We start from the raw sequence: 19,227 nt of genomic DNA on the forward strand, positions 1-19,227 counted from the left end.
GTTAGATTGTGATTCAGCAATATTGATTGGGGCCCCATTCTGTTCAAGAGAGGTGCCAGGTCTTGAATCAGTATTTTTGATGTTACGTGAGTCTGAGCTTCAGGCAGGATGCAGGAGCTGCCCCGGTGCAGCCTGTGCCCCATGTCCTGCCCCCTGCTCTTTGTGGGGAGCTTAAATCCTCACCTCATCCATAAAGGTGCTTGGGGGATTCCCAGTTTCTGAGCTTCCAGCAATCCAAGAAGCAGATGTTGGAAGGGAAGCCCCACCTACCTTTCAGCTTTGTTCCCAGGCCAAATAAAACCAGAAAAGTCTTTCTATTTTGAGAAAAGCAATTTATTCTGGACTCATGTTTTCTCCCACACTTGGGCAGGTGAGATAATCTTAATGCAGTTTTATCAGCCTTAACTCTTGAATTCTTGGCTGCTAAACTTAAAAAAAAAAACAAACCTCAAAGAAGCATAAACCCCCCATTTCCATACCAAAGAGCACTAGGCTGTTCTTGGAAACTTTTATCTCTTTCATGGCGGTGCTTGTCTCATATTCTGTCGCAGAATGGTGAGAAAATCAGCTATAAGAAGAGAAAATAGTGCGACAGAAACTTAAAACTAACTCACTGATAACAATGAACCAATAAGCATATGTTCTTTCCTCCCCTCTTTCTTCAGCAAATATATTGAGAAGAAAACATGTCTTACATAAAGCAATCTTTCACATCTCCATACATGAAGACTCAAAAACATAGATAGCCTTGACTTCACAGTGTATGGATTCAGAACCACTTTTGTTTTCAGCTTTTGCTCAAGTTCTTAAGAAATGCCTCTCCAGATGGATTTCAATACAAAACAGGAAAAATTAAAAGGTGCATCTGAGGAAGTAGAACACAAATCAGGGTTCGTCTCCCACCAGAAAAGCATGGGTGTTTGCGTGTGGTGGAAGTTTTATGGATGCTCTGAAGGTCACCCAGATGTTAAGGGAAGTCTGCAGCTACAATTTCACGTCTGTGCTTATGTGCTATATGATAAATCACATTTATCTCTCCAAACATTTCAGCCACTTGTTATCATTTTTCAATTATTTTTACTCTGTTCTAGGGGGCTTTCTCAGGGATAATTTGTCTCTTAAATCTCCTGTTTTTTATTTGCCCCCAGTGAGAGAAGCAGGAAGTACACAGCAGATCTTGGAAATGAAGGAATTGGCTGTTCCCCACGAAACTCTGAGCAGCTCTTAACCCCTTTCCCCCCACGAGGTTGTTTTCTTTTTAATCTGATGAGAGAATGGCCAACAACTGAATGGATCAAAGGATGGGAATATGAGTTCAAAAACCATGTACTTTCCCAAGTAAAGTAGTTTATACATGGGGAAGAATCAAATATGGCCCCAGCTCCAAGACCCCAAAGTACAGTAAAATTAAAAACATGTAGAAGAGTATGTGAAATTTATATTTATGATTTTCTATAGAGTCACAGGATTTAATTTCTGTTTTTATTTTTTTTAAGATTTTTATTTATTTATTTGATAGAGAGAGACACAGCAAGAGAGGGAATACAAGGGGTGTGGAAGAGGGAGAAGCAGGCTTCCCAGCAGAGCAGGGAGCCTGATGTGGGTCTTGATCCCAGGACCCTGGGACCACGACCCGAGCCAAAGTCAGACGCTTAATGACTGAGCCACCCAGGCACCCCTAATTTCTATTTTTAAATATTTAAGTGAAACTCTTTCCTTTCCCTTTGATTTGTGAATATCAATATTGTCATACTTAATATGTAGGAGATTAGTCAACTCTATTGAAAGTTCTAAAGTAGGATAAAAATAGGACCTCCATGGGGCTGTGTGAGGATTAAAATATATAAAATGTTTGTAATAGGGTAGCACAGAGTAAACTGTTCAATATTTGTTATTATTATTGTTATTTTATTACTTCTAAATGTATTCCCATATTTATTTTGCACACAATGGGGATCAAGTTATATGTACTTTTTGCCACCTACTTTTTTTTCCCAACATAATAGCTTTTAGACAGCTTTCCATGTTAACAACTGTAAATTTATATTTTCTTTAAAAGAGAAAAAGAACAAAAAAGAAAGCAGACAATACTAGATATTCGCTGGACTCCACCAGTCTTAAAAATAAATGCCACAAATTCACCCAGTCATTCTCCTCTAGATTCCTATCATATGATTCAGTGTTGCCAAAGAGAGCAAAATAAATAACATCCAGGGTCTGTGAGCTGACTTGGCAACCAGACCCCAAGCAAACAGAAAGCAGGTGGTCTGTAGGAGCATCTAAGTGGCTCATCTACACTATGGCAGGCACAACTGCCCCCTGAAAATTTTGTGATATCCTAGGGTGACAACATGGTGGAATTCCTTCTTGAGCAGAATTCACATTTCATTATTGTTTGGGGACTTGAACTTTCAACTCAGGTCCTATCCCCAGATATAAGCTGATTCTGAGTGGTAGAGGCAAGATACTCTGGAAGCCAGCTAGCCTTGCTGTCCTGTCCATGACGCTGGTTTTGATCTGAGAGGCTTCTAGAAGGGGCCCATGGAAGGGAGCAAGGGGATTGACTACATGTTTGATGGTAATTGCCCTCTGCCCAGGGTTGAATAGTGTCCCCCAAAAGTTAGTTCAAGTCCACCTGGAACGTGTGAATATGACCTTATTTGTAAATAGAATCTTTACAGATGTAATCAAGTTAAGTTGAGGTCACATTGGGTTAGTTTGGGCCCTAAATCCAACATGACTTGTGCCCTTATAAGAAGGAGGAAATCTGGGCACAGAGACACACCCGGAAATGCCATGTGACAATGGAGGCAGAACTAGCAGTTATGCTGCCTCTAACCAAGGAGAGCCAGCAAGGGACTGCTGGTAACGACCTGTAGCTAGGAGAGAGACGCTGAACACAATATCCCTCTGAGCCCCCAAGAAGGAACCTTCCATGCTGACGCCTTGATTTAGGATACCTGGTCTCCAGAACAACAAGAGAATACATTTCCATTGTTTTCACCAGCAAATTTTTGGTAATTTGTTATGGCAACCCTTGGAACCTAAAACACCTTCTTATGAATACAAGCATATTGGAATGGAAATATGCAAAGGACATACCCGGATCAGATAGATAAGTAAGAAAGGAAGGAAGGAAGGAAGGAGAGAAGGAAGAGCAGAGAAAGAACAAGTGTCGAGTTGACCAACACTGTTTAATCAGAGGATATCAGATACTGCTTTATTAAGATGCTAAGGCTCAATTAACTCCTCTAAGAATCTGGCCCTGAATCCACAGCTGATGAAACACACACTCTGGTGGAAACCCCAGCCAGTTATAGTCAACATGTTTGATTAATAGGGGATTTATCTGTAAGCAGCATGCTACTTAGATGCTATGTGTAAGTTTACTCTCACACTGTTCACCCACAGCCCCCTCTCTTGAAGACCCAGGCACAAGACTGGTGGCTAGGAGGAGGCCCTTCTTGAGTATTCCTCAAGGTGCTGACTCTAAAATTACACAGAGCTCTCTCCTTTATGCAAACCAGGGGGACTTGCCCCTGCCGGTGAGAGTGTTCTGGAAACACTGGCAGCCTTCCACCCAAACTCAGTGGAGTCCCGAGCTTACTCTGGGCCCTGCTGCTGCTGCACAGAATCTGGGCGCATACTACTCACCCTTGCCTAAGAATACTTTAGCCCCTGTTAGTCCAGACCCGGCAGACCTAGGATTTAAGAGTATTTGAATGAACCCTAGGCAGATAAATGATCACATTGAAAGAGAAACCAAGAGTTTTTGTTAAATGAATTTTAGAGTGTCTTTGCTTTACAATGAGGATCAGTGACTCTGTTATTTTACTAGGGCTTCCAGACAAAGTACCACAGATTAGAAGGCTTTGACAACAGAAATGTATTGTCTCACAGTTCTGGGGGCCAGAAGTCTGAAATTAAGGTGTTGACAGAGTTGGTTCCTTCTGAGGGCTGTGAGGAAGAATCTGTTCCAGGCCTCTGTCCTTGGCTTATAGATGGCCATTTTCTTCCCTGTGTCTTTGTATTATCTTCTCTCTATGCATGTCTGCCTCTGTGTCCAAATTCCCCCTTTTTGTAAGGACACCAGTCATATTGGATTACCCCAGTGACCTAACTTTAATTTGGTCACCTATGCAAAGATTTTATCCTTAAAGTCTCTGAGAGACTGAGGGTAGATTACAACATATCTTCATGGTGAGGGGGTGCAAATTCAGTCCATAACACTAACTGAGCTGAGCAAAGAGCCTGTACACTACCCAAGTTCATATCCTGACTGCTCTTTACTCACTTTGAATGTTCAGGCAAGTTATTTAAGCCCACGGGGCCTCAGTTTCCTCATTATACATGGGGATGGTAATACTAGAACCTCCCTTTGAGTGCAGCTGTGAAGAGTACCTATAATAGTACTTGTCACCTGCTTAGTACATGGCAGGAAGCTACTAAACACTCAAACAGATATCAGTATTAGTATAAGCGAGGTGACAGACTGGACTGAAGAACAACACATTAGTATGATGATATCACGCCAACCTGATGCAAGCTGATTTACTGTTGACTGTTTTCTTAGGGGGTGGCACCCGTAGGATCATCCCAGAGTTCTTATGGCCCCAAGTCCCTCGAAGTGTCTGTGCTTTTGGAAGATTCCAGCAGGTATTCATATTACTTCCCTGAGGGTTGGACCCGAGTCCTAGTTTTACCATCCCAAGTCTACATTTGGGCTTTGGGGTGCTATTGGCTGTCTTAACTAAAATCCCCATCAAATCCAAACCAAAAGAGGTTATGTGTGTGTTTGTTCCTCTTCCTTCTCCAGAAGATGGCAGAGTGCCTTGCCCAATGGTATTAGAAGAGGCTCTTCCTCACTCCAGCACACCAGGCACTCAGTCTACATTCCACCCCTCCGTTTCTTTAAAATATATATAAACAGACAACACTTTAGATGCTAGGAAATGATGTGACCTAGAAAGTGAGATGACAGATAAAACGAGAGAAGGATCTCCAGGAACACAATCTTGTCGAGGTAGATCTTGTCAGAGCAGATTTTCTGTGACCATAATAAAGGGCTTTTAACACGAGCTGGGTTGCCTCATTTCTGAAGAGTCGAGGCTAGAGAGATTCTTAAAAGGGAAAAATAAATATTGCTCTAATTGGAGCCAGAGGTGAGGCAGGGTGGGACAATGAGCAAGCAAGGACTATTTATGTTGGAAAAGGGAAGCGTTAGAAACGATGTAGCGGAGGAATTCAGGAAGATGAAGGGCTTGGTCAAAACCAAAGCAGTCCCTCTTGTTTGAGAAGAAAAGACAGAGTCCAGGGATGAAGAGGAAGAATCAAATTACAGGGCAGTGGATGTAAGCCAAATGAGAAGAGAAACCCCTGCTTTCTGCAGGTATCGAGGCTGGGAAAAACAGTGTTAGGATGAGCGTGCAGGCTGAATCTCCAAAGTTTAGGGAAAATTTCATGCTAATGAAAAATGTTTGTGGTTAATACAGATTAGATAATAGTTACCTGAGCAAAGGCCAGAGGTATTTTAAAAGATCATCCCCCACCAGACTAGAAGTTTCTAGAAAGCTGATACAATGTTCTATATTTTTCACTTGTATTTCCCCATCCATGGGGAATGACACACTGGTCATTGCTACCTTTTCTTTTTTTAAGCAGATACATTACATGTTTTATTTCTAATTCTTACCAACAACCCCCTTTTATATTTAGGGAAAATGAACAAAGCTCACAGAGCCAAAATGAGTTACTCACTCACAGTCCTTGGGAGGCAGAACTGAGATTCAAACTCAGGTCTGTCCCGTACCTAAATGAGCACAATTTCTCAGTACATTTTATAGAACTTAGAGAACTTGAAACATGAAGTAGAAATTAGAGACCATACAATCTGGCCACCTCTCCTCCTATTTTACAAATGAAGATGTTCAGTGTAAAGATGTGAAGGGATTGGTCTAAGCTCCCATAGGAAATGGCAGAGCAAAGTCATTTGCTAAATAAATTAATTCACAAATCTGTGGAATTTCTAGCAACTAGAAGAAAGATATTTGTACACCTCACAATTCCAAGTTCCCTCAAAATCTACGTCTGGATAAATAAAAAGGAAATTATACTCTCCTACTTTTAACAAATCTCAAATAATAGCATTGGAGGAAGTAAAAATTTTCTTAATCTTTCTGCCTCTGCTAGTCTCAGTTTACCAGGATTCAATTTATATCAGGATTCCTCTTGGGAATAGAACTAAATTAAAGATGGAATGTTTGAATCAAACAAAAGTGTGATTATAGAAATCTTGAAAATATTCAACAACTGGAATCTCTTTCAGCTAGCACACTTAGCCACTAATAACTCTATATGTCATGCTAAGTGTTAGGGATACTAAGTGGAATGGAAGAAGATTTCCGTCTTCAAAGTTCTTATAGCTTCATACAGATCTTTAATACAGAGATAAGTTGTCATGTGGTCTGAAAAGTGTTATTAAAAAAGAGAGAGAGAATATACACAAATAAGAATTTAACCTAGTAGAGGTCCTTAGGGAATCTGTCAAATGAATACATAAATATAATTCATAATTAGCAAAGGTATATTTGTAAATTAGTGCTCCAGAAGTTAAGTGTGCTTGAAATTTTTTTTCTTTTTCCTTGTGAATATTACCCTATCTTGCTTATTGCATTGGTTGGTTATTACTGTGTACCAAATCACCACAAAGCATATCTCACAATCTCCATGGATCCAGAACCTGGGTGTGGCTTGGGTTTTCTGGCTCTGGTCTCTCACAAGACTGCAAGGTATTGGCTGGGGCAATAGTCATCTTAAGGCTTACTTGGGGCGGATCCACTTGCAAGCCCACTCAAATAGTTGTTGGCAGGATTCAGCTGCTACTGTCTCTCCCCATGTGGGCTCTCCATAGGGCAGCTTACAATATGGCAGTGACTTCCCTCAGAGTGAGTGAGTGAGTGGGAAGGTAAGAGAGAGATAGCGAATGATACCAAGACAGGAGTCACATGGTCTTTCATAACCTAATCTTGGAAGTGACATCTCATTTCTATTGCCATATTCTATTCATTACACACAAGTCACTACATCTAGCCCACAGTCAAGACAGGGGTATTACATAAGGGCATTAGTGCCAGGAGGTGATCACTGGGGACCATCTCAAAAAATTGCCTATATACTTATCCTGTGAATTGATTTTCTTTATGAACAATGTTTGCAACAACATCCTATTGGCCCAAACCAGAAATATAAGACTTGCCCTTTACCTTACCCCTCACCCCAGTGAATCCATCATGATGCCTTTCCATTTCCATTCCATCTTATAAATATCTTTCAAGGTCATACAATCAGGAGGCTCATTCTCTCCATTCCTATTGCCACCACCTCGGTTAAGGCTCTCATCGCCTCTTGCCTGGATCTGGATGGAAACCAAAACCTCAGTGTTTTTCCTGGCTCCAGTCTGGGTTCCTAAAGCCATTCTGCATACAGGGCTGTACCATCATTCTAAGGCACAAATCTGGGTAGGGCAGCCTAGCTTAAAGTTCTTCAGTGGCTCCCACAGTCTCCAGATAAAGCCAGAAGTCCTCAGCATGGAGAATAAGACCCCTCATTTGGTGCTGCTGACTTCTCTGAGCTCTCTTCTCCCTGTCATCCAGCTTTTTGGAACAACTGGCATCTTCCAAACTGCCCATGTATTCCCTGAGTCCTTGGGTCGCTGCTCCTTTTTCTTCCTCTGAATAATTCTCACTCAGGGCACTACTCAGAGAGTGTGTTCTCTGGGAAGCCTCCTCTCTCTTCCCAAAGCAGGTGGAGGCCCCTCCCAGGGCTCCCACCGTCCCTGGGCAGACTTCTCATGATATTCGCCACCCTGCAATGCAGTGGCCTGTCTTCACACATGCGGGCCCAGCCCTCTCCAGTCTCAAAGTTCACTGACTTCCCCAACTGTTGTGTCTCTTTAGTCGTGTAACTCCAGAGTCTTTTAGGTGCTTGATAACTATTAGTTGGGGAAAGAGTGATTGAAAACTCTGGGAAACTCTGTTCTTGGTTCTCTCAGCTTCCTTTGTTCCAGTCACTAGGGACAGCTGCATGATTTGTGGGCCTGCTGCCAAACGAAAACGAGGGGTCCCTTGCTGAAAAACCATGAAAAAAGCCATTTCCTTTCTTCTTCCCTCTCTCTTGATCCATTGAGGTGTTTTCTATTTGCTAGTTAACCTTGCACACCCTCGTGTATGGGGATAGTTTCAGGGAGAGTGCAGACCTTCACTGGTAGCTAAGGGCTTGTACCCCGCTCCCCAACCCCACTTGTGCCCATGCCCTCTCACTCACTCCCTCTGGGCAGGGCAGCGCTTTCTGGGTGGGGTTAAGAGGGAGGGGCCAAGAGCCCATCCTGGGGAGGCAGTAGGAGGCAGGCCAGCATTTGAGCCAAGGCTCCAAGCCCTTGGTGCCTTCTCCATTGTCCCATCAGACTTCACTTACAAAACATAAAGCCAAAGATGAGATTGATAGTTTTAAGACTGTGACCACAGAGCCGTAAGCCCCAAGCACAGAACCCCTTCTGAGCACAGGGTGTTGCGTGACCATATGGGTCGCACGGCCATGAAGCCAGGCCAGCCAGTTATCCCTATGTTACTGAACCCTTTCCTATGGAGTTTGGGTCATTCCCACTGTTTTTGTTTCTGCATCCATCAGCTTTTGTAGGACCAGGCGTTGGAAACTTCGTAAGGCAGATAGATCTGCGTGCTTGGGAGGAAGTAGCAGTAGCTTTTCGGGGAATAACAGAGAAGACCAGAAGCCTTCCTGAGCTGGTGCTCCCATCATATCCCTGAACGCATCCAGAAGGCCCAAAGTTCTCCTCCACATTAATGAATTATTAGCAAATATTATGCTCAAAGTATAATAAGATAAGATTAAGGCAGAATAGAATGGAAAAACCTATTCCCTCTGAAAGTCACTTTCCATTAATTTCTTCTGCCTTCCTCCTTGTGTCTAAGCTAATCCTCCCACTCTGGGCTCTGGACCCTGTCCCCTGCTCCCTTCTCAGTAACACTCCCCTGATATTACCCTGCACCTTCAATCTCAACCCTCTGTGGGCTCCTCTCAATGCTCCAGTCCCTTCTATCTTAAACTCCCAATCCCCCATCCACCCAGTCTCCCTACAGCTATCCGTATGTTTCTCTCTTCCTTTCCTAACTGATGTCTTGTAAGAGCTTCTGCTCTAGTGTCCTCTGCAGTCTACCTCTGGCCCCAAGCCCAGGAGCTCCAAGTACTCTTGCTTCTCCTCTTTCCTCTCTAGTGCCCCCCTCCCTCTTTGCCTGCCCTGTCAGCTTCTTTTCCTCTACCTATATTTTAGAACATGGTTTCCCCAGGGTTCTTGCCAGGACTAATCTCTTCTTGCTCATTCTCTGGGCCAATAGCCTGCACCCTGGTTCCAGTTTTGCCTTAATGTTTTTTTTTTTTAAAGATTTTTATTTATTTGACAGAGAGAGACACAGTGAGAGAGGGAACACAAGCAGGGGGATTAGGAGAGGGAGAAGCAGGCCTCCCGCTGAGTAGGGAACCCAGGGTCTCAATCCCAGGACCATGAGATCATGACCTGAGCTGAAGGCAGATGCCCAATGACTGAGCCACCCAGGTTCCCCTTGCCCTAATGTTCTTAGTGACCTTGTGAATCACTTGAACTCTCCAGGACTCTGTTCCTGTATCTTTAAAAGAGGGTTTCTGAAACTTGGCAATATTGACATTTTGAGCCAGATAATTCTTTGTTGGGGGAGATTGTTCTGTGCATTGCAGGATGTTTAACAGCATTCCTGGCATCTATCCCCTGGATGCCAGTAGCACCTCTGGATGTGACAACCAGAAGAAATGTCTTCAGACATTGCCAAATGCTCCCTGGTGGGGGGGCGGAATTCCCCCATTGAGAACTATTGCTCAAAAATGAAGAGTTGAACCAGGCTGTCTAAATTTGTTTGCTATGGCTCCCATAGCAAAGTGACACAAATCAGGGGGCTTAAATGACAGAAATTTATTGTTTCACAGTTTTGGCAGCTGGAATTCCAAGATCAAGGTGTGAGCAGAGCTGGTTCTTGAGGGCTCTGAGAGATTCTCACGCATGTTTTTATTCTACTTTCTGGTGGTTTGCTGGCTATCTTTGATACTCCTTGGCTGATCTCTGACTACATGTTCATGTGTGCCTGCCTCTGTCCAAATTTCCCCATTTATCAAAACACAAGTCATGGGGCGCCTGGGTGGCTCAGTGGGTTAAGCCTCTGCCTTCAGCTCAGGTCATGATCCTAGGGTCCTGGGATAGGCTGTCTGCTCAGCAGGGAGCCTGCTTCCCCCCCCACCTCCCCCTACCCAGCCTGACTCTCTGTCTACTTGTGATCTCTGTCTGTCAAATAAATAAATAAAATCTTTAAAACACACACACACACACACACACACACACAAGTCATATTGGATTAGGGGGCACACCCTATTTCCATGTGACCTCAACTTAACCAATTATATTTGCAATGACCCTATTTACAAATAAAGTCACAATCTGAAATACTGGGGGTTAGGACTTTAAATTAATTTTGGAGGCACACAATTCAGCCCATAACATCATCTTTTATGCTCCTTGTGAGCTCTAATGTTCTATAATCTAATGAAAAGAAAGGAAATATTGGTCTTTGCAGACCCCAGTGTAGATTCAGATTCTTTCTGCTGAGTTTCTTCTTGCACCAGCCACATCTTTGGACACTTCTGTATGGGCAAACCATTCCTTCTCACTTCAGATAAATTTCAAAGGAAGTGATGAGGAAATGGGAATTTCAACTGCAGCTAGTCTACACAGACTCTGGTAGGTAAGACTGACATGGACGTCAAAGAATGTGATGGGCTACCATTATGAAGCTCATCTCCCATCCTATGTTACTGTAAATACACATCACTGAACTAATAATATGAATTAGTCTGCATATATGTTATAGCAATTATGTTTTTTGGAATTATTCAATGACCTCCCTCTACCCCTCTAACTTGCATCCTCTCTCTCATCACAAAAAGGATACAGCTACAGATCTGCCCAATCTGTCCAAAGAGACACGGTTTCTAGAGTAGAATGATGAGCAACTTGGTTGAAGCATCAACATTTGGGGGCTGGTTATGCTTATGTACTAATCACTCCCCTCTGTTTAGTCTGATAGGGGCATTTCAGAAACACATAAACAGTATACATCAACAAGATAACTTCACATATAGAGAAGTCCTTTGAGGAAGACAAACTAGGGTAATGTGGTAGAACATAACTGGGGGAGTGGGGCTGGAAAGGATGTCTCAGTGAAGGTGACATCCAGTTTAGGCCTGAACAGTAAGAAGGATGGAACCATGTGAGGATCTGAGAAAAGAGCAATCAAAGCAGGAGGAAGAGCAGGTGTCAAGACCCTTGGGCTGGTAGAGGCACATCTGAGAGTGGTGCATATCTAAAGACAGACAATAAGTGGGTGAGCATAAGGACGGAGCATCAGGGGCCAAAGTATGTATAACCCTCTAGAATTTTCTATTTATATTTTGATTGCAATGGGAAGCTATGGGAGGTTCTAAAATGATGGGTAGGGGGAAACTCTGTGATTTAAGCTCTAAGAAGATTCTTTGGTTACTGTGTGGAGGATGGACTACAAGGAATGGAGGGAGAGGGGAGCTGGAAGTGTAGTTGAGAGACGGTTGCAGTTGTCCACATGAGAGATGGAAGTGGGTAGAACTAGGGTTGTAGAAATGAGTGTGGTGAGAAGCAGCCAGGAGGGCAATGTAATTTGGAGATAGAGCTAATAGGACAAATTGATGATTTGTTTTGTGGTTTCCCTTGTGTTGACTAAGGTGGAGAGTACTCTGGGGAGAGGTCATGGAACAATTCTGCCTGGGCCACATGATGTCTGAGGCACCTTTTGGACATCTGTATCTCTCAGAGTTTAACCAGAGAAGTAGAGGCACTAGAATATGTATCTTCTAGAGTAGGCATCCTGCAGAAGCTGGGGCCCTTTGTCACAGAGCTAAACAGACATCTGACTCAGGATCCAGAGAAGCCAAAAGAAGGTCCAGAGGAAGGTAGAACAGTTGCAGGCCTCACTGCTGTTTCATGCCAAAAACTGAGCCAGTAGGTCAGCAATAATCCCTGGGAACTACAATGGGGTTATTGCTTTCCTTCCACCCTCCAAAATCTTTCAAGAATCTCTCCTGTACCCCAGCCTATCTGGAAATATAACAGAAAGGGGAGCCTGGGAAATGTAGCTCAGTCTAGTCAATAGGACTCATTGCAAAGCCGCCACCATAGCCACATGGAGTGGTTGAGTGAGTGTTTGGAAATATGAGTCTGGAACTCAGGGAAGAGGTCCAGGCAGGAAGGAGACATTTGGCAGTCATCATGAAGCCAGGGTTCATGAAGCCATGGAGCTGGAGAAGGTTGTCTAGGGAGAGAAGGAGGACAGAGAATTAGAAGAACAAAAGACAGAGCACTGAGGCACTTTAACATTTAGAGGTTTATTAGAAAAGGAGGAAACATCAAAGGAGAATGAAAAGAAGCCAGTGAGGTGTGAGGAAAAGTAGGCAAGTAAGGTAGCACGGAGGTCAGGGGAAGATAGGAGGGTGTGGTCGCACACATCACACACTTGGAAAACGGAAGTCGGATGAAGATGGTATCAGTACGACTCTGCGAAGATAACACTCAAGGGTTACTTAAGATATCATCTGCTATAGTGTGTATGTTTGTGTCCCTCCACCCCAAACATATATGGTGAAATCCTAACCCCCAAAGATGATGGTATTAGGACCTTTAGGAGGTGCTTAAGTCATGAGGTGGAGCCCTCATGAGTGGAACTGATGCCTTATAAGCAAGTCTCCAGAAAGATCCTTAGCCCCCTTCCATGTGAGGGCACAGCAAGGAGGCACAAGCCATGAGCAAGAAAGAGGACCTTCAGCAGCATGGGACCATGCTGGCACCTTGATTTTGGACTCCTCAGTCCCCAGAACTGGTAGGAGTAGATTTCTGTTGTTTATTAGCTATCTGGTCTGTGGTATTTTGTTTTAGCAGCCCAATGGACCAAGACATGATCCAAAGATAAGTACAGTATTGAATAAAGGGATCATAGGGGGTCAGCAGTGGGAAGGATCAATCTGCATGGACCTCTGAATTACTGAGGAACACCTCAGAAACTAGTGCATGTTTAGGAAGGGCTCAGAAGGTCAGGGGGAATTGGAGCATCTGTGACGAATAGGATCTGCAGGGGCTTGTTCATCTCCAAACATTTTCAAGAGCCACTTAAAAGTCACAAATCCCTAACCATTTCCCAACAACCCACACAGAGACCTCTCAGCCTCCTATGCACATCTAAGAATAGCCTACTTGGCTGCAGTTGGCCTGAAATTCTTGCTTTTTGCGTCAAAACACTTGGCCACTATTTTCAGGCTGACGCTCCCGTCTACAAATGAGAAGAGGTGCCATTGCTCATTGGAAGTGTTCTCACTTATTTGTTGTTGGCAAAGGAATGTGTCAGAACCTGGACAGTAAGTCAAAGAGTTTGCTGAAAGGAATCACTTTGGTTCTCTGCCTGTGGGAGAATCTTGATTTCAGTAGCTCCAGAACAGGCAGAAGCAGGATTAAAAGGTAAAAAAAAAAAAACAACAACAGAAAAAACCTCTTAGTTTATTTAGCTTCCAAGTATCCAGAAATCTCCAACAGGGCCTTTCAAACGAAAGGAATCCTCAATTATGAATGTGGAAACACCACTAATTTTTTGGGAAGCCCACTTCTGCACAATGGAAGACCGTACGAGAAAGACAGAGGCAGACTCAGCCTCCTTTATTATAAATAAATCACTTGGATGTGTTTGGGTGAATAAATTTAGCACATTTTAAAATTCTATTTAGAAATATTGGTTTTTGACGGATTTATAATAAGTAGCCAGAATGGCTGTTTCAAGATTGGTGGATTGTTTGGTTCTGCTTCAGACTGTACGTTCTTATCTGTCTTATCGGTCTAGAATTGCTAAGTGGGGGTGGGAATCCTTGTGATCAGTGCTACTCAAATCAAGGTTGCTTGTGACTTTAGGGCCCCTGGCACTTTTGCCTTTGGGGACACCTTCCTCTATTAAAAAAAAAAAATCTATCTTATAACTACATTGGTATAAAGATGACTGTGATAAGATTTTAAAATATTTTCTTTTTTTTCTTCTTCTGAAAATCATTTTTTTCTTCTTCTGAAAAGAACACATTTTTTGCGGGCCCCATGTTAGTTTCTTCTTGCTGCTGTAACAAATTACAAATTAAGCAGCTTAAACAACACAAGTTTATTTACCTTACAATTCTGGTTGTCAGAAGTCCAAAATCCATCTCACTGGGCTGAAGTCAAGGTGCTGGCAGTTCTGGTCGTTCCTGGAGACAATCAGGGAGAAGCCGTGCCAGCTTTTCCCGGCTTCTCCGAGCTGTCCACATTCCTTTGCTTGTGGTCTCTTCTTCCATCTTCAAAGCCAGCAGATTAACATCTTGAAACCTCTCTCCAACCCTGAACTCTGTTTCCATCAGCACATCTTCTCCAACTCTTCCCCTCTGGCTTCCCGCTTCTAATGGGCTTCACAATTATTTGGGGCCCACCCAGATAACCCGGGATAATTTCCCTGTCTCAAAATCCTTAATGTCATCACACCCACAAAGTTTCTTTTGCTGTGTAAAACCTACAGGTTCTGGAAATTAGGATGTGGACATCTGCGGCAGGGGGCATTTTTAGGTTACCCCTGCCCCTAACATTATTGTGGGACCGAGGCAGGATGCCTGTTGTGACTAAGGGATAGATTGGGTTTGACCCAAAGTGTAGATCCAGGAATTCTTTGCAGCTGAATGTAAAATGCACTGCTTCCTTCACTGAGAAAGTCTTGCTATGAAAAAACCACTTAGTGACACAGTCTATTTACAGTCTGGTGCGAGCTCCTCTTCTCCTAGCAGGCCAGGAACCAGCGATTAGGGGCTGACAGACTGACGTGGGTGGATGAGGTCTGTGTTAAATAGCTACAGGAATCTTCCCATTATATTACTCGCTCTCTTTCTCTGTGGTGCGTTGGGCTCTCCTCAGGTGCACCTGTGAGCACACTCTGTTTCCTCGCTGGCAGCCTGCATTGGTGATAATGCAGGCCTGATCTCTGGTTGGTGCTGGGCCCTGGCTGGGGGTTCCACTGAGGCTTGTCGAAATGGGTGAGTGAATAGATTCAAATGAATGGAAGTCGAGTATCCAGTGACTCTGGGCCCGCCAAGGAAGTGGTCTGTTTCCAAGTTGGTCTGCAATGATCTTGAAAGAGAGGAAAGTTCCATGCAAACGTCTTAGAGGCCATGTGTTGGGGAAGAGGGCGAGCTTCTTGGTCACCTGGATCGAGGCTTCCAAGTGGTGGCGCCAGTGTGAGCCCCCCCCCGCACCCCCCCCCCGCCCCCCGGTGTCACGGCCTTCCAGGCTGCGTCTCCAACCATGGAGAGGGCTCTCTGGCTCCCCCAGGCCAGTGGTGGCGGCCTGCAATGCGGTGGGGGGCCGGGAGGAGAGGGCGCGGTGGCAGCGGCGGTGACCGCGGAGGCCTAACAACACGTAATTTTCTTCTCACTTCACGCGTCCTTCTCCATCCGACGTGGCAGGTGCGCTGAGAAGGAACGGTGTGTGAATCGATTCGGAGAGGGTCAGGGACACGGCAGCGAGCCCTGGCCGCGCCCCGAGCCATCGATCGCCTCCAAATCAATTTGCACACCGCTCCCACTTAGGTCACCTGCCATTTCAGACAGGGACGCAACCGTGAAGTGAGAAGGAAATTATGCCGGGGAGTCCGGGGACCCTCTCTCAAGAACGTGGGGGTCAGCCTTCAGCTGCTCTGGTATCTGCAGCCTTCAGAGGGGACAGAGCTCCCCAGCCCAGGCACCTCGCTGTCGCTCAACCCCGCCCTGAAGGGAAGGGAAGCTGGAAGGCTGCAGCAAAATGGGGCCACTCAGAAAATCTATCAGCCTTGAGCTCACCTCTGGGGTTTGGGCTGCCACAGTCATAATCCTAAGAGCTATTTCAGAAAACCCAAATTGCCAACAGTAATAATCTCTCCGCCGCGGGACTGGTTTTCATTTGTGCCTCTCAATGCACTTTACAATTAATTCTCACCAACCTCTGCCTCCCACGAGCCAGGAGCCCAAGGGGAGCCCAAGGCAAGGCTTGGAAGCTTCATGGCTCCCCCACTGAGAGGGCAAAGGGCTTTCCCACTGGGAGGACAGGCACCAAGGCCCAAGTCTTCCTCAAGGAGCCAATGACAGCAATCTTTTTTGAGGGGAGAGAAGACAAGGTTGGAGAAGGATCTGGAAGACGTCTCTGGCTCCTGGTATGTCCAATCAGTCTTCCATCAGTTGAGGGAAGAGGCATCTTAACTACTTACAAGGCGGAATACCTGATCAGTAAGCAATTTCCAAGGATGCTGTCCAACCACACCCTGACTGTGCTGTGGCAATGATGTCTTCTCCAGAGCTATGGAGAGATAGGGGTCCACTACCACCCTGTTAGGTCACAGGAATCCCAATAAACAAAATGGAAGATGATTCCCTGCCTGCAAGTGCTCAGCACAGTGCAGGACACTGAGCGGGTACTCAGGAAATGGACACTGAATCTGAATCTGCTTCATGTTGACTTGGTCCCCTGCCCCACGTAGATGGTTTAGATTATCAATATATTCCAGTTGGCTAAGCAGATTTTCTAGGCAGTGGGCTCCTTACTGTTACTAATTCCTTTTGTCTACCCCACGGAAAGCAGGACCAAGGCAGGTCCACAAGAGGTCTTATGGCAGAAGCAGAGAAAGTGCAAGGATGCACCCACCTTGAGTTCTCAGAAGAAAACAGGAAATCCAACTCACCTAATTTGTGCCTCATGCAGTGCTCAAGTACACTTGGAGTGCTTTCCTTCGCTGTGAAGGAAATGCTGATCAGGTTCATGCTGCCCTGCCAAGCCCCTCCTGCTTGTGCTTTGGATTTGTCAGAGCTCCAGGAGAAGGATGGGGGTTAGGATTTGCATTTTTGGAAACTTGCATCTGGGGGACAGAAATAAAGCAATAGACTGTGACTCAAGAAGGTCTCACTCACCTGCTCCCCAAATCAGTCCTTTTGCTCCCAACAGGTTGGTTTGGTGAAGCAGGGCTCCTGAGTGCTCACTGCCCAGACCCAGCCACACTGGCAAGCTCACACACCACACACACAGACCCCTCTGCTCAGCCCAAGGTCATGCTTTGGCAGCCTGACTGGATTCTCTCCTGGGCGAGGCCTTCTTTCCTCAATCCCTGCTCTCAGGACTCTAGCTGTTTCCACTTTGCGTGGAGATCAAGTCTTCTTTACAAATCAGGAGAGACTCTTTCAAACCCGAAGGCCAGTCCTGCTGTCCAGCATACTCCCTCCAGCCCAACTGCTGGGAAGCTGATCTTCCTGTCGTATCATTTCTTTGACCTCATGGAGCCCTTCCAGGGTAAATAAAGAACAAGTTTAGAGTTTGGTTCAGTGAAATTAGACTGGCCCCTGGGATCACCAAGAAGTTGATGGTATAGTCCCCGCCTGGAAGAGCTCTACTCGTCTGTGGCATATACCTTGACTCCTTGGCTAGATTTAATGCTCTTGGGGGCCGGTCTTGTCTGCATCTATGTCACAAGGCCCAATTCAACAAATATGTGACAGAATCAAGGCTGTGGGGATTGGAAGCTTAACCATAACCAATTCTAACTTGCTAAATGACCTCATAGGTTTAATTTGTTGGAATCCATGCTGGAAGATGGAGTTGGAAGTTTAGGAGGGAAGACTGAGTTGGAAAGAGATAGAGCATCACTCTATTTCTGCCTTCGAAAGTAAGCCAGGGGGTCAATGCTCCTTTTCTGCGTATCTTCCCCAGTGAGCAATTTCTGAGGCAAAAGCCACGTGAGAGGCGTTTGATCCACCAAGTGAAGACAACGGATACATTTTGCATCCTCACCAAGTAAGACAGCAAGACCTGCTGAACAGGGTGCTTCAACCCAGGAAAACCTCCTCTTGACCAAGGGCCGTGGGACATGTGGGCTAACTCCCTTCCTGTGACTTGTGCGGTTGTGTGTGTAGACTCTGGGCCCCCAGAGCGCAGGAAGCTGGTGTGTTTAACTATTTACCTCATCTCTGGCTCCAGCCACCTCTGCACGTGGTGCATACCACAGACACATTGTATTAAACGTATCTTTATGTTACCAGACGCTTTCGTTTTGAACAGGAAAGATGTGCTTTTGGCACCAGAGTCGGAAGAACCAGGAGCCACCCTTTTACATTGGTTCCCAGACCCGCGGCCGTCTTAGCTCACCGGGCAAGTACTCGACCCAGTTTCTTCTGCGACGCCTCAGAGCTGTTCCACACAGACGCAAGCAACCATACTAACAAGGGTTCTTGATCTGACTGGATTCTTTTTACTCATTCTACGGAGACAAGTATGTCCACCTTCTACTTTTTCTGTTGGCCTTACCTCAGACGCCTTTATGAGAAGTGCGATGCGTTTCCCCGACGCACAGCGTAGCTCGTAGAACGCACCCGAGCCACCGAAGCGGTCGCCGTCGCGATGACACCGCCGGCCCCGCGAGGGTTCTGGCCAAGCTTGGGGGTTCTGGCCGCGGGAAGGTCGCGCCGCGCCTCCGGGGCTGCAGTGCCCGGATCCGGCCGCACGATGGCGCGCGCTTCCTGCGGACCCGGCCCTCCGCGGTGGCGCAGACAAAGGCGGGCGCCGGGCCTCCCCCGCCGGGCCGCGGAGGCGGCGGGCGCTGCGAGTGGCCAAGGCCGCCCCTGCGCGCCGATCCGGGCAGCTGCTGCCTGCGCCTTTGTCCTGCGCTGCCCGCCCTTGTACTAAAGGACAGGCGAGAGGACACCGGGCGCAGGCGGCGCGGGCAGGCATCCACCCGAGTCCCGACCCGGCTCCCACGCTCGGAGCTCGGCCGGGCTGGAGCTGGGGGTAAGGGCGAGAAGCTGGCAGCGCGGGAGTGGGACCCAAACGCCTGCCCGGGAAGCTTCCCTCCTCGTCCTCCCCTTAGCAAAGAATTTGCCCCAGAATTCCGCTCTATGGAGGCTTTTCACCATGGCCCTGACTCCCCTCTTGAAATGCGGTAGGAACTGGGTGTCACAAAGGCAGAGAAGGAGAGAGCATTTAGATTTAAGTGCAAACTTAGTGAGCGCCTGGGTCTGGCTCCCAGGCTC

General features: G+C 45.9%; 1 long non-coding RNA gene across 2 annotated transcripts in view; it reads right to left on the bottom strand.

The window, feature by feature from the left end:
• LOC116877241 overlaps positions 1-18,557 on the bottom strand; it is a 44,157-nt gene extending 25,600 nt beyond the window's left edge. Inside the window, exons 1-2 of one of the 2 annotated variants that reach the window (XR_004384591.1) lie at positions 18,506-18,557; positions 480-568 (exon numbers count right to left, since the gene is read on the bottom strand). This is a non-coding gene — a long non-coding RNA (uncharacterized LOC116877241). Of the gene's footprint in view, positions 1-479; positions 569-14,326; positions 14,804-18,505 lie in introns of those variants that run through there. The other variant, XR_004384590.1, reaches the window with a different exon arrangement.
• Positions 18,558-19,227: the final 670 nt, after the last annotated feature.

Source organism: Lontra canadensis, unplaced genomic scaffold (assembly GCF_010015895.1).
Source record: "Lontra canadensis isolate GAN:19392208 unplaced genomic scaffold, GSC_riverotter_1.0 scaffold50, whole genome shotgun sequence".
Taxonomy (NCBI): domain Eukaryota; kingdom Metazoa; phylum Chordata; class Mammalia; order Carnivora; family Mustelidae; genus Lontra; species Lontra canadensis.